At 34.2% G+C, this 11,606-nt stretch overlaps 1 protein-coding gene across 4 annotated transcripts in view; it reads right to left on the reverse strand.

The window, feature by feature from the left end:
• LOC130046767 (fibulin-1-like) overlaps positions 1-3,513 on the reverse strand; it is an 83,713-nt gene extending 80,200 nt beyond the window's left edge. For all 4 annotated transcript variants that reach the window (XM_056139588.1, XM_056139585.1, XM_056139587.1 and 1 more), the window contains exon 1: positions 2,544-3,513. The gene's annotated coding sequence lies outside the window, so the exon portion shown is untranslated. The remainder of the gene's footprint in view (positions 1-2,543) is intronic.
• Between the last annotated feature and the right edge of the window lie 8,093 nt (positions 3,514-11,606).

The following is an 11,606-nucleotide window of genomic DNA, read 5'->3' on the forward strand; positions in this document are numbered from 1 at the left end:
TTACAGTGGAATATAAAGGTTAATGTGGATTAAAGAAAGATAGTTGTTTTTAGAAAAGGCGGGAAATTAAAAAATAATTATTGTTGGAAGTATGACAACACGTTGGTTAGTATTGTTGAAAATTTTAATTATTTGGGTATAACATTAAATTTTAATGGAAATTTTCACAAAACAAAATGTTTTAGCAGCACAATGTAGAAAATGTTTAAGTAGCCTGGTAACCAAAATGAAAAATTTGCATTTAAATGTAAGTACACAGTTGTCGTTGTTTGATACGTATATAAGAAATCTAGCAAATTATGGTTGTGAAGTTTGGGGCTCACATCCAGCAAATGATTTGGAAAATGTTCATTTGAATTTTTGTAAAAAAGTTTTATGTGTCAAGAAGTCTACTATGTCTATGATGGTCTACAATGAATGAGGACGGACACCTCTACATGTGCTAAGAAAGTATAGAATATTGAAATATTGATTAAAATCAAAGAAGACAAATAATTGTATTTTAAAGAGTATTTATCAGGAAATGTTGGATGTTTGTGACTCAAATTCTTTTACTTGTTGGTTGACATATGTAAGAAATTTATTATATTCTTTAGGATTTGGATATGTATGGAATTGTACATTGATATAAATGAAAACAAATTTTTAACTGAAGTAAAACAAAGACTACAATATGTGTTTATACAAGAAATGAATAGTGTTTTTGAGACGTCACCAAAATGTAACTTATATAAATATGTCAATGAAGGTTTTAAATTACAATTGTATTTTACAATATCTATTCCAAGTGTGTATGTTCAAAATATTAGTAATTACCGATTATCCTCACATAGATTAGAAATTGAACAAGGTAGATTTAGCAATATTCCAAGAAATGAAAGAAAATGTAAATTATGTTAAGAGAGTATTGAAGATGAATATCATTTTATATTAGTATGTCCTTTTTATAATGATTGTAGAAAACGGTATTTAAAGAAATATTATTATAAACACCCCTCCACTTTCAAGTTTGTCCAACTATTATCAACTGGAAATATTACGGAATTATGTAAATTATGTAAACCTATATGAATGTTCATCTATTAGATCTCAGTTATTATAAGATTATCCTCAGTATCTATCTTGTCCATGTGCATCAGTATGATATATTATGTTCTGTTACTATTTCATTGTGTAAATTGTTGTTGTATATACTTTATATCTATGAACTGCATGGTTCTTGGTCAATAAACAATACAATACAATACCAAGACCAGTGAAGGGCTTCAAATTAAGGGCTTCAAATTTAGGCCTATGCTCGGCGCTTACTGTCATTGAGCAGTGAGGGTTCTTTAGCGTGCCACGCCTACTGTGACACGGGGCATCCGTTTTTAAGGTAATCTCCGTGGACACCTGATACCGAGCGTTTGGCGATGGAACTGTCATATCCGTTTTAACGACTTAGGCCTTCCGCTTGCGGGGCAAAAGCTCTTATCTCTAGACTACCGCGGCGATCCCGAAGTTTAGTAAAACTCAACTCAGCCCAGAATATTAAAGAATTTGGTAACGTAAGAGTTACTATTTTGGTAAGCACGCCCTCAACGTCCGATGTAAGGGAAATAACTACAAAAATGTAGGCCGATCTTCAAAAAGTACAATTTCATTCCAATATTTTCACGGTCATCCGCGCTGAATCGTAACAGCGCTTTTCATTTGTGATGTCATACAAGTGTTTTGAATGTAACAGACGACAGTAACGAAAACTTCCAATCTTGCCAATCAATCTTTCGCGGTCATAATATCAGAGAATTTCGGAGAACGACTTTCCGTGGGTAAAAGAAATATAAGCGACTGAGAGAAAAAAATCTAGGCTTTTTCGTAATATAATGCACACTTATATATTGTGTCTGGAGCTAAACATGCGAAAATCATGTAAATGATGCTTTACCATAATAGTTTTCTAAATTACTGTCGCCTTTTTAAACATCGTATGTAGGTTACTGTAGCGGAAAGTTGTTTCTGTTTTCTTTCTAATTTTATAGCAGAATACAACCAATCTGCGTTGTGCTTTGAATAATCCCCTTTGAAACAGTCTTTAAAATTCAAAATGTACCTCTGCAACTTGCAGTTCTTCTTTACAATAAAATAATTCACAATACAGGCATCGCTGTTGTGTGTTCCTTTGAAATATAAAAATTTATTTTGTGGTAAATATGTCGAACATGTCTTTACGCGTTATAACCAGATTTTTTTTTTACACTCGAAACAGGGTCATGACCAGATTTTAACATGTTGAAGGTTGGCAACTGTTTGGTGTAAGTAAATGTATTAAAACTTAACTCCTAACATGCCTAAACTTTGGTTTAACACCAAGTGAAATGTACTTTTTTTCATATTCTGTCATGTCTTGTATTCAATACCAATTGGTTATACAATAAACAAAATCCGAGGCCTGTTTTGAATTGTGTCATCTGATGAATTCATTTCAAATTAAATGTAAGTCTGATAAAAGGTAATCGTTACATGCATCATTTTAACAAACAATAGAAGATTTTAAATCTTACCTTGTACGATATCCAGCCCTCCAGTCCGAGTTGAGGGTCGCACGACAAAATCGATCGCAACTCCAGATGTGACATCACCACCCAGCATTACTAACACGCGAACTGCACATTACGAAGTAGGCCAACGGCAGGATCACAAGTTTGAAAAATGATTGACTTTAGTCATTAGGGACCGATCAATATTTATTAGGGGGGGGGGGGCTGCATTCCATATTACCATTCAAAAAAAAAACAAAAAAAAAAAAAACCAACAAACCCAATGTCCTATCTTCTAAGAATACAAAAAAAAAAAAAAAAAAACAATTGCTGTCCTGTATCAGATTATGTAATGAATAAGTGTATGTCCTATCTAATAGATAAATATATATGTATGATGAAACAATGATTTTACTTTACTATCATTGTTACAAGTCACATACTCGAATTTGTCTCATTATTTTCAGCTTAATTTTTGCATTTGTAAAATTGTTGTTTAAAATGCTACATTTTGAATATTTTTAATTACTGTTTTACCGTACATTGGTTATCGTTACATTCAAGTATTTTTCACATCTCAGCATTCTCTATCGAATTATTAAAGACCTGTTTAGACTTTGATTAAATTCTGGTCTGTATCATTCAATCTTTGATCAACATGACATACCATTTTTATTTTCTTTTATTGAAATCCATACTCAATGCAAAACTTGCATGTAATGTTTGTAATTTTTTTCACAGCTTAATACTTATTTTGTGATTTATAATTCTGTTTTAATATCAAAAAATTTCAAAGGTCCAGTATTTTATTGCAAACTGTTTTTAGTATATTCAACTTGGAATTAAGATAAAGCATACCATTCAGTATTATTGTTTGTAAGATAGATAAGTTCTAGGATTTGAATTAAAAGTTTGAAATACATATATTTTTTTTTATCGATACATTTGTAATAAAAAATATATTACTGTCGTATCAGTATATGAAAATAAAAAAAAAATGGGAGTTCTATCAGTATGTAAGCCAAAAAAAAAAACCAATTTGTCCTACCGCATTTTGCACCGGTCCTAACTCCCAACTAAATATTGACCGGTCCTTTATGTTCACTTAACGAAGTTTGAGCATATTGTTTTTACTATGTTTTCTTATCATTATGATCCCAAACGAACGGCATTTGGGTCCAAGACCTTTGGTAGGAGATGAAAAATTAAGCTTTTCCCGTAACCAACAGGTAAATTAACTAATACGTCACCCCTCTGTTCCAAAAGATACAGAAAGACACGTTTCTGTTCTTTGTGTAATGTCAGATTTTCATCATATAATCTCACTAACTTTTCTAATGTGGAGTCCATAGTTACGAAGTGAAAGTGAAATTAATACATTTGACAAGACAAAATATGGAGGTTGCACTAACGTAATACAGCGTTTCGATACCTACCGATGTGTTTTTAACTCATAAATGTATGTTTTATTTATGAAAATGATGCAGATTTATTTTATTTTCAAAGACACTCTGTTTTACAAAATTCTTGTAAATTAGACGATAACAGAGGTGTTGTGGAGCGTAGCGTAACGCCCTCTGGTGAGAGATTGCTAGTTACACATGAAATTTGTTGCAATTTCCTATTTTTAGATTTTAAAAAATGTTAAAAACATCATAAATTATTTGTGATATTTGTTACAAGAGTCATGATACCCACCTTTCATACTATAAAACACATCTTAGGTGTTCGGCGGTAGTATACAGATGTTCGGCGGTGGTTGTACATAACATTTACAGTATTCTGTCACATTATTAATACATATAAGTTCATTATATGAATGAAATACGTTGAATTATTCACATAAGGTCTGTTTTGGGGATTTATTTTAATATCTACATAATATTTTTGGTGTTTGGCGGTGTCCGGCGGTAAAAATACTCACCCTGATTGCCGAACCGAAATGCATCATGGGGATGTAAACAAGATAATCCGCCAAAATGTGAGAACAAAGACAAAGGGAGAAAGGTAAGTACAAAAGCCTGCTATTCCATGATGCTACTTTTTAGCTCACCTGAACCGAAGGTTCAAGTGAGCTATTCTGATCACATTTTGTCCGGCGTCCGTCTGTCTGTCTGTCCGTCTGTCCATAAACTTTTCACATTTTCGACTTCTTCTCCAGAACCACTGGGCCAATTTCAACCTAACTTGGCCAAAAGCATCCTTGGGTGAAGGGCTTTCAAGTTTGTTCAAATGAAGGGCCATGTCCCTTTCAAAGGGGAGATAATCACAAAAATGCAAAAATAGGGTGGGGTCATTTAAAAATCTTCTTCTCAAGAACCACTGGGCCAGAAGAGCTGAAATTTACCTGAAAGCTTCCTGACATATTGCAGATTCACGTTTGTTCAAATCATGGCCCCCGGTGGTAGGATGGGGCCACAAGGGGGGATCAAAGTTTTACATACAAATATATAGGGAAAAACTTTTAAAATCTTCTTCTCAAGAACCACTAAGCCAGAAAAGCTGAGATTTACATGAAAGCTTCCTGACATAGCGCAGATTCAAGTTTCTTCAAATCATGGGCCCCGGGGGTTGGATGGGGCCACAATAGGGGATCAAAGTTTTACATACAAATATATAGGAAAAATCTTTAAAAATCTTCTTCTCAAGAACCACTGAGCCAGAAAAGCTGATTTTTACATGAAAACTTTCTGACATAGTGCAGATTCAAGTTTGTTCAAATCATGGCCCCTGGGGATAAGATGGGGCCCCAAGGGGGGGGTCAAAGTTTTACACACAAATATATAGGGAAAATTTTTAAAAATCTTCTCAAGAACCACTACGCCAGAAAAGCTGAGATTTACATGAAAGCTTCCTGACATAATTCAGATTCAAGTTTGTTCAAATCATGGGCTCCGGGGGGGGGGGGGGATTGGATGGGGCCACAATAGGGGATCAAAGTTTTACATACAAATATAAAGGAAAAATCTTTAAAAATCTTCTTTTTAAGAACCACTGAGCCAGAAAAGCTGATTTTTACATGAAAACTTTCTGACATAGTGCAGATTCAAGTTTGTTCAAATCATGGCCCCCGGGGGTAGGATGGGGGCCACAAGGGGGATCAAAGTTTTACATACAAATATATAGGGAAAAACTTTTAAAATCTTCTTCTCAAGAACCACTAAGCCAGGAAAGCTGAGATTTACATGAAAGCTTCCTGACATAATGCAGATTCAAGTTTGTTCAAATCATGGGCTCCGGGGGGGGGGGGGGGGGGGATTGGATGGGGCCACAATAGGGGATCAAAGTTTTACATACAAATATATAGTTAAAATCTTCTTCTCAAGAACCACTGAGCCAGAAAAGCTGATTTTTACATGAAAACTTTCTGACATAACGTAGATTCAAGTTTGTTCAAATCATGGCCCCCGGGGGTAGGATGGGGCCACAAGGGGGATCAAAGTTTTACATACAAATATATAGTTAAAATCTTTTTCTCAATAACCACTGAGTCAGAAAATCTGATATTTACAAGAAAACTTTCTGACATAGTGCAGATTCAAGTTTGTTCAAATCATGGCCCCCGGGGGTAGGATGGGGCCACAAGTGGGGGGGGGGTTCAAAGTTTTACATACAAATATAGGAAAAAGCTTTAAAAATCTTCTTCTCAAGAACCATTGGGCCAAAGAAATTTACATGAAAGCTTTCTGACATAGTGTAGATTCCAGTTTTCAAAGGGTAGTTTGGACCATAATAGGGACTAAGGTTTTACATGTAAATATATATGGAAAGTCTTCAGATATGGGCCAAGGTGACTCAGGTGAGCGATGTGGCCCATGGGCCTCTTGTTATTCTTTGATATGAAGATTAAGATCATTTGAGTCATATTGCTTCACAATCTAACTGATTGTATTTGTAGGCCTGTAGATAAAGGGAAATACTGACCCCAGGATCATGAGCATGGCCTGATGGGGCCCAGGCTATGCCGAACTTGTATATGGCCTACTTGCATTGAACGATTGGTGCTAGATGTAAACGGTGTACACACTCAGTGCCTAGAGAGTCTTGAGACGTGTAGTGGGCTCAATGTTTCTATGTGACTGAGTGCCAACTTGCATCAACCTAATGTGTGTTTATTTCATCAAGGGCGGATCTAAATTTTCAAAGTTGCAGGCACTGAGGCTCCCTGAGAGGTGAGTCACACTTTAAAAAAACGCGGCAAGAGTGATGACATAGTACATATATATTAACAACACCAATTTATTACTTAAACTTTAAAATAGTCACTTATGGTCTCCTATCATCAGCTGCTCATGGACATGACAGTGAACTGGACCGGTGATATGTATTATATATGTATACTGTTACATGACCACCTGATATACATATAGGTAGTAATTTTATTTATTATGGTTTGGTCATAGTCGGGAAGACAGTCAGTTTGAAAGAAGTGCACGACTGTTGTGTATGTAGCCACACTCATATGAAATAAGTACACGACGGTCGTGCAAATGGCTGAATCAAAATTGGTAAATGACAGCCAAACGAGTAGGCAATATACATCATGTGCCCAACAGTTGGGAGAATAACTCACAGATCATCATCTTTACAATAGCTACATTGTGGTTGGGTGAAAAGAATTGATGATTTACATTTTACAGTCATATGAAGTTGTATGTTTACTTTTATCATAATATCCTTCTCAGTAAAATGGAAATTATCAAGTAAACAGGTGGTGTTTTATTGCAGTGCCAGATTGCATTATTGCATTATCATGCATTATGGCCCGTCAGTTCTGAGACTCGCAAACTAGTGTGTAAGAGAAAGCATCTGATCCAACAAGAAGATCGTGTGGACACTGGCAGAGTTGTCATTTTGAAATGGGTGAGAACTAAGTATCATATTTCAGATGCACACTGTATTCTCAGCGATACACACATTTTACAGTCCAGTCCTCAAATGTTAATTCTAATTTGTGTATATTGATAATGCTCCATAAATAATTTATGGTTCATATTATACATGTCATGGGGTTAAAATACAGTGGTCCCAGGTCTGGGATCTAAAGTTTATGGGATGGACTAGTTAATTTTCACCCTCCATTTGCCTCCAATAGTCCGTCAGACCAGCAGTATCAAGCAGAATTTTTTTTTTAAAGTATAACAATAAAAACATTTTGGAAGGAAGCGTGTACTTTTAATGATTGAAAGCAAATTGAATGTGTTTTATGAAAGTGAATTTAACGAAATTCTCGGACTAGTTAAAGATTAGAAGTTGATTTTTTTTTTTTACTTAAATTTTTTTCTTGAACAGTTATCTGCCCTTTAGAAAGTAAGAAGGGGAAAAAAACCAGATTCTCTAAATATTTCTGTGGTAAACTATTAATTTGAAATCATATTTTGATAAAAGAGTAAGTTTGTGCAACTTTTTACCAAAATATTTGGATGAAAGTCAAATCGTATTATAAATTATTTGAATGTAATATGCTTTTCCCACAGACTTCAATGTAAACTTTAAGGTGTGATTTATCGGTTAGTAATCAAAATTTTGAAAAATCCTGTGGTAGAATATTTTGATTTTACCAACCCTTCAAAATGATACGAAGGTAAGAAAAATCCCACCATCCATTTATTAGATACAAAATAGTTCAGTTATGGATGGTCTACCTTAAAGTTATGGACTAGTGAATTTTTCAGATCAGTGAATGTTTTAGAAAAATCTAAATATCTGGTCATTGTATACTATAATGTTGGACAACTTGTTTATTAGAAGATTGATATTATTAAAGATAATTGTAATGTGGTGTCTTATTTCACAAAATTGAAGATTTATGTTGAAAAATGTATATCATTGATCATTAATGTATGTTATATATTTTTCAGAAGATGCATACTAGAACTCACATTTGAGATACTTGATAGCAGAAGCTTTGGATAAGAGTTGCCTTGGAGATGATTATTGACGAAATACCTAGTTTTTGAAAAAGTAATGCATTATAGGAAATACGGAACTTAAAGTAAGTCACATTAGCACTAGATTGTACCTTTTTGTTAGACACTAGACAATTTTTTAGAACACTTATTTTTTGTGAAGTGAAGCACTAATGTATGTTCATGTGAAGTTCATCGCGAATGATCATCCGACATATTCTGATATACTCAACATTTAACAATTGTTTCTGTTGAGTCTGTTCAATTATATTTACAACAACAATAATCTCATAAAATAAATTCACGGTCCAATGATCGAACCACTAGACCGTTACAATGATATGTATTTTTGCTATGCATACATTATGTGATATTATGTTAATGGATTCCTGTATTGTTGACATTGTTGGAAACACAGTTGGCAGTCTAGAAAAATATTTTTATGCATAAATGTTTTGGGCAAGAACAACATATATTCACAAACACGATTCATTTACTTAACATAAGGCACTGTTTTGACTTTATCACGGCATCATGTATATGATACCGCTTTGTGAAGTCAGCACACACTTTTTCAAGTGTGAAGCTTGACACGTAAAGCACATGGTATTGACACAGCCACTTCATCACCAAATACACAATACCGCTTTGTGAAGTCAGCACACACTTTTTCAAGTGTGAAGCTTGACACGTAAAGCACATGGTATTGACACAGCTACTTCATCACCAAATACACAATACCGCTTTGTGAAGTCAGCACACACCTTTTCAAGTGTGAAGCTTGACACATAAAGCACATGGTATTGACACAGCCACTTCATCACCAAATACACAATACCGTTTTGTGAAGTTAGCACACACTTTTTCAAGTGTGAAGCTTGACACATAAAGCACATGGTATTTACACAGCAACTTCTTCACCAAATACACAATACCGCTTTGTGAAGTCAGCACACATTTGTTCAAGTGTGAAGCTTTACACATAAACACATTAAATTTATCCAATATACATGTTGATACATATTCATAATTTTTTTTTTTATATATACATATTTAACATAACGTGTCCACCTTCATGATTATGTTCATTATTGGCACACTTTTTCATGCAGTGCTTTTTTGTTATTTTATCTTCCAAAGCTGCAATGTACAAATATTTCTATATTTTTTAAAAATATTTTTTAACTGTTATTTGTATAATCCATATTCAAATGTAGTATTAAATTAAAAAAATTCCTGCTAAGTTTTGCAATTGTTACAAAAGCATGAATTAATCTTTGTTATGTTGTTTCACCATTTTGAATTCTGTTATTTTATTGAATATATGTACTAAGTAAATATACAATGTTCAAATAATTGACATGAAATTGGTGTAAAATAAATGTATACTATGTTCAAATAATAGACATGGAATGGGTGTGTGAATTACGTGTTCAATTTAGAAATATTAACTGAATTGAAGAATCGCAAGTAAATTATAACACTGGTGTATCAGAAATTGAAATAGGTGGATAGGTTGAAACGTGAAAGTGATGTTATCTATATAAACCTGGTTTGAAATCTAGTTCATAGTTATCCCCTCACAATTCATTGCGAGAGGGGATATAGTGGGTGAGTGTATGTCAAACACTGATCTTGTAGACATCTACAGGTCATTGTTTGCTCGACTGATTTGATACTTCATATGTAGCTTTGTAATCAAGAGACTTTAAAAATCTTCTTCTCAAGAACCAATGAGCCAGAAGAGCTGAGATTTACAAAAAAGCTTCCTGACATAGTGCAGATTTAAGTTTGTTAAAATCATGGCCCCCGGGGGTTGGATGGGGCCACAAGGGGGGATCAAAGTTTTGCATACAAATATGTAGGGAAAATCTTTAAAAATCTTCTTCTCAAAAATTACTGGGCCAGGAAAGTGGAAATTTACATGAAAGCTTCCTGACATAGTGCAGATTCAAGTTTGTGAAAATCATGGCCTCCAGGGATGAGTTGGGGCCACAATAGGGGATCAAAGTTTTGAATAGAAATATATATAGAGAAAATCTCAAGAACCATTGGGCCAAAGAAGTTAGCATTTACATGAAAGCTTCCTGACATGGTGCAGATTCAAGTTTGTGAAAATCATGGCCTCCAGGGGTAGGTTGGGGCCACAATAGGGACTAAGGTTTTACATGCAAATATAAATGAGATAGATATGGGCCAAGGTGATTCAGATGAATGATGTGGCCCATGGGCCTCTTGTTTTTTTTTTTTTTACTGTGGAATAATTTAAAGTTCATACATTAGTATCAATATGACGAGATTGAAAAAGTGGATAAATAGATATGAAAATGCTGATCTACCAAATGAAGGCATATGTGTACACACACACACACACACACATATATATATATATATATATATATATATATATATATATATGTGTGTGTGTGTGTGTGTGTGTGTGTGTGTGTGTGTGTGTGTGTGTGTGTGTGTGTGTGAAATTCAATGTCCTTATTGTAAATTAACCCAATTAAGAGATTTCGTATTTCTGAGTAAAGTTTAGAAATTTTATTTTATTTTTAATTTTATGTCATAAAGAGAAATTCAACTAATTCATGGTAAATGCCCGTCAAGGTCACTCATATGAACATCAAAATGTCTCCTTAACACAGAAGATATCAAATTATTCGTTTTAAGGGCCTAACACGCGAGGTAATATTTCTGGCACGATTTACGACAGTCCCCTCCGTAGCAGGATATCAAGGCTCTGACGACGTAGGCCATAATTCTATTGCCGGCTTCTAAAGCGTTGACCAAAAATTTGTGTTCTGTCCTGCATATCAAGTTTGTCACTAGATATTCTTACCGTTTTGAGCATTTTGAACACTTGCAATTCAACGTCACTATACCTAGCGCCCTTGATATTTGACCTACATCTTCTTTAGAACCAAAATTTAGGAAATGTTTTAGCTTAAATTTTTTGTAATGAACAGTTACATCGATGATTTCTGTATGATTTGTGTACACGTTTAAAAACGTCATATTATCCAGTCAGACTTTAGTCTTATTTATTTGTTTTAATCAGTATTTAGTCTTCTTAATGTGTTACCCCTGCTTTGAAGAAAGGCTAAATACGCACAACCCCTGCCAGATTAGGGGGCCATTATCTGAAACACTAATCACCCGTGAGTATCAACTT

Source organism: Ostrea edulis, chromosome 6 (genome assembly GCF_947568905.1).
Source record: "Ostrea edulis chromosome 6, xbOstEdul1.1, whole genome shotgun sequence".
NCBI lineage: Eukaryota > Metazoa > Mollusca > Bivalvia > Ostreida > Ostreidae > Ostrea > Ostrea edulis.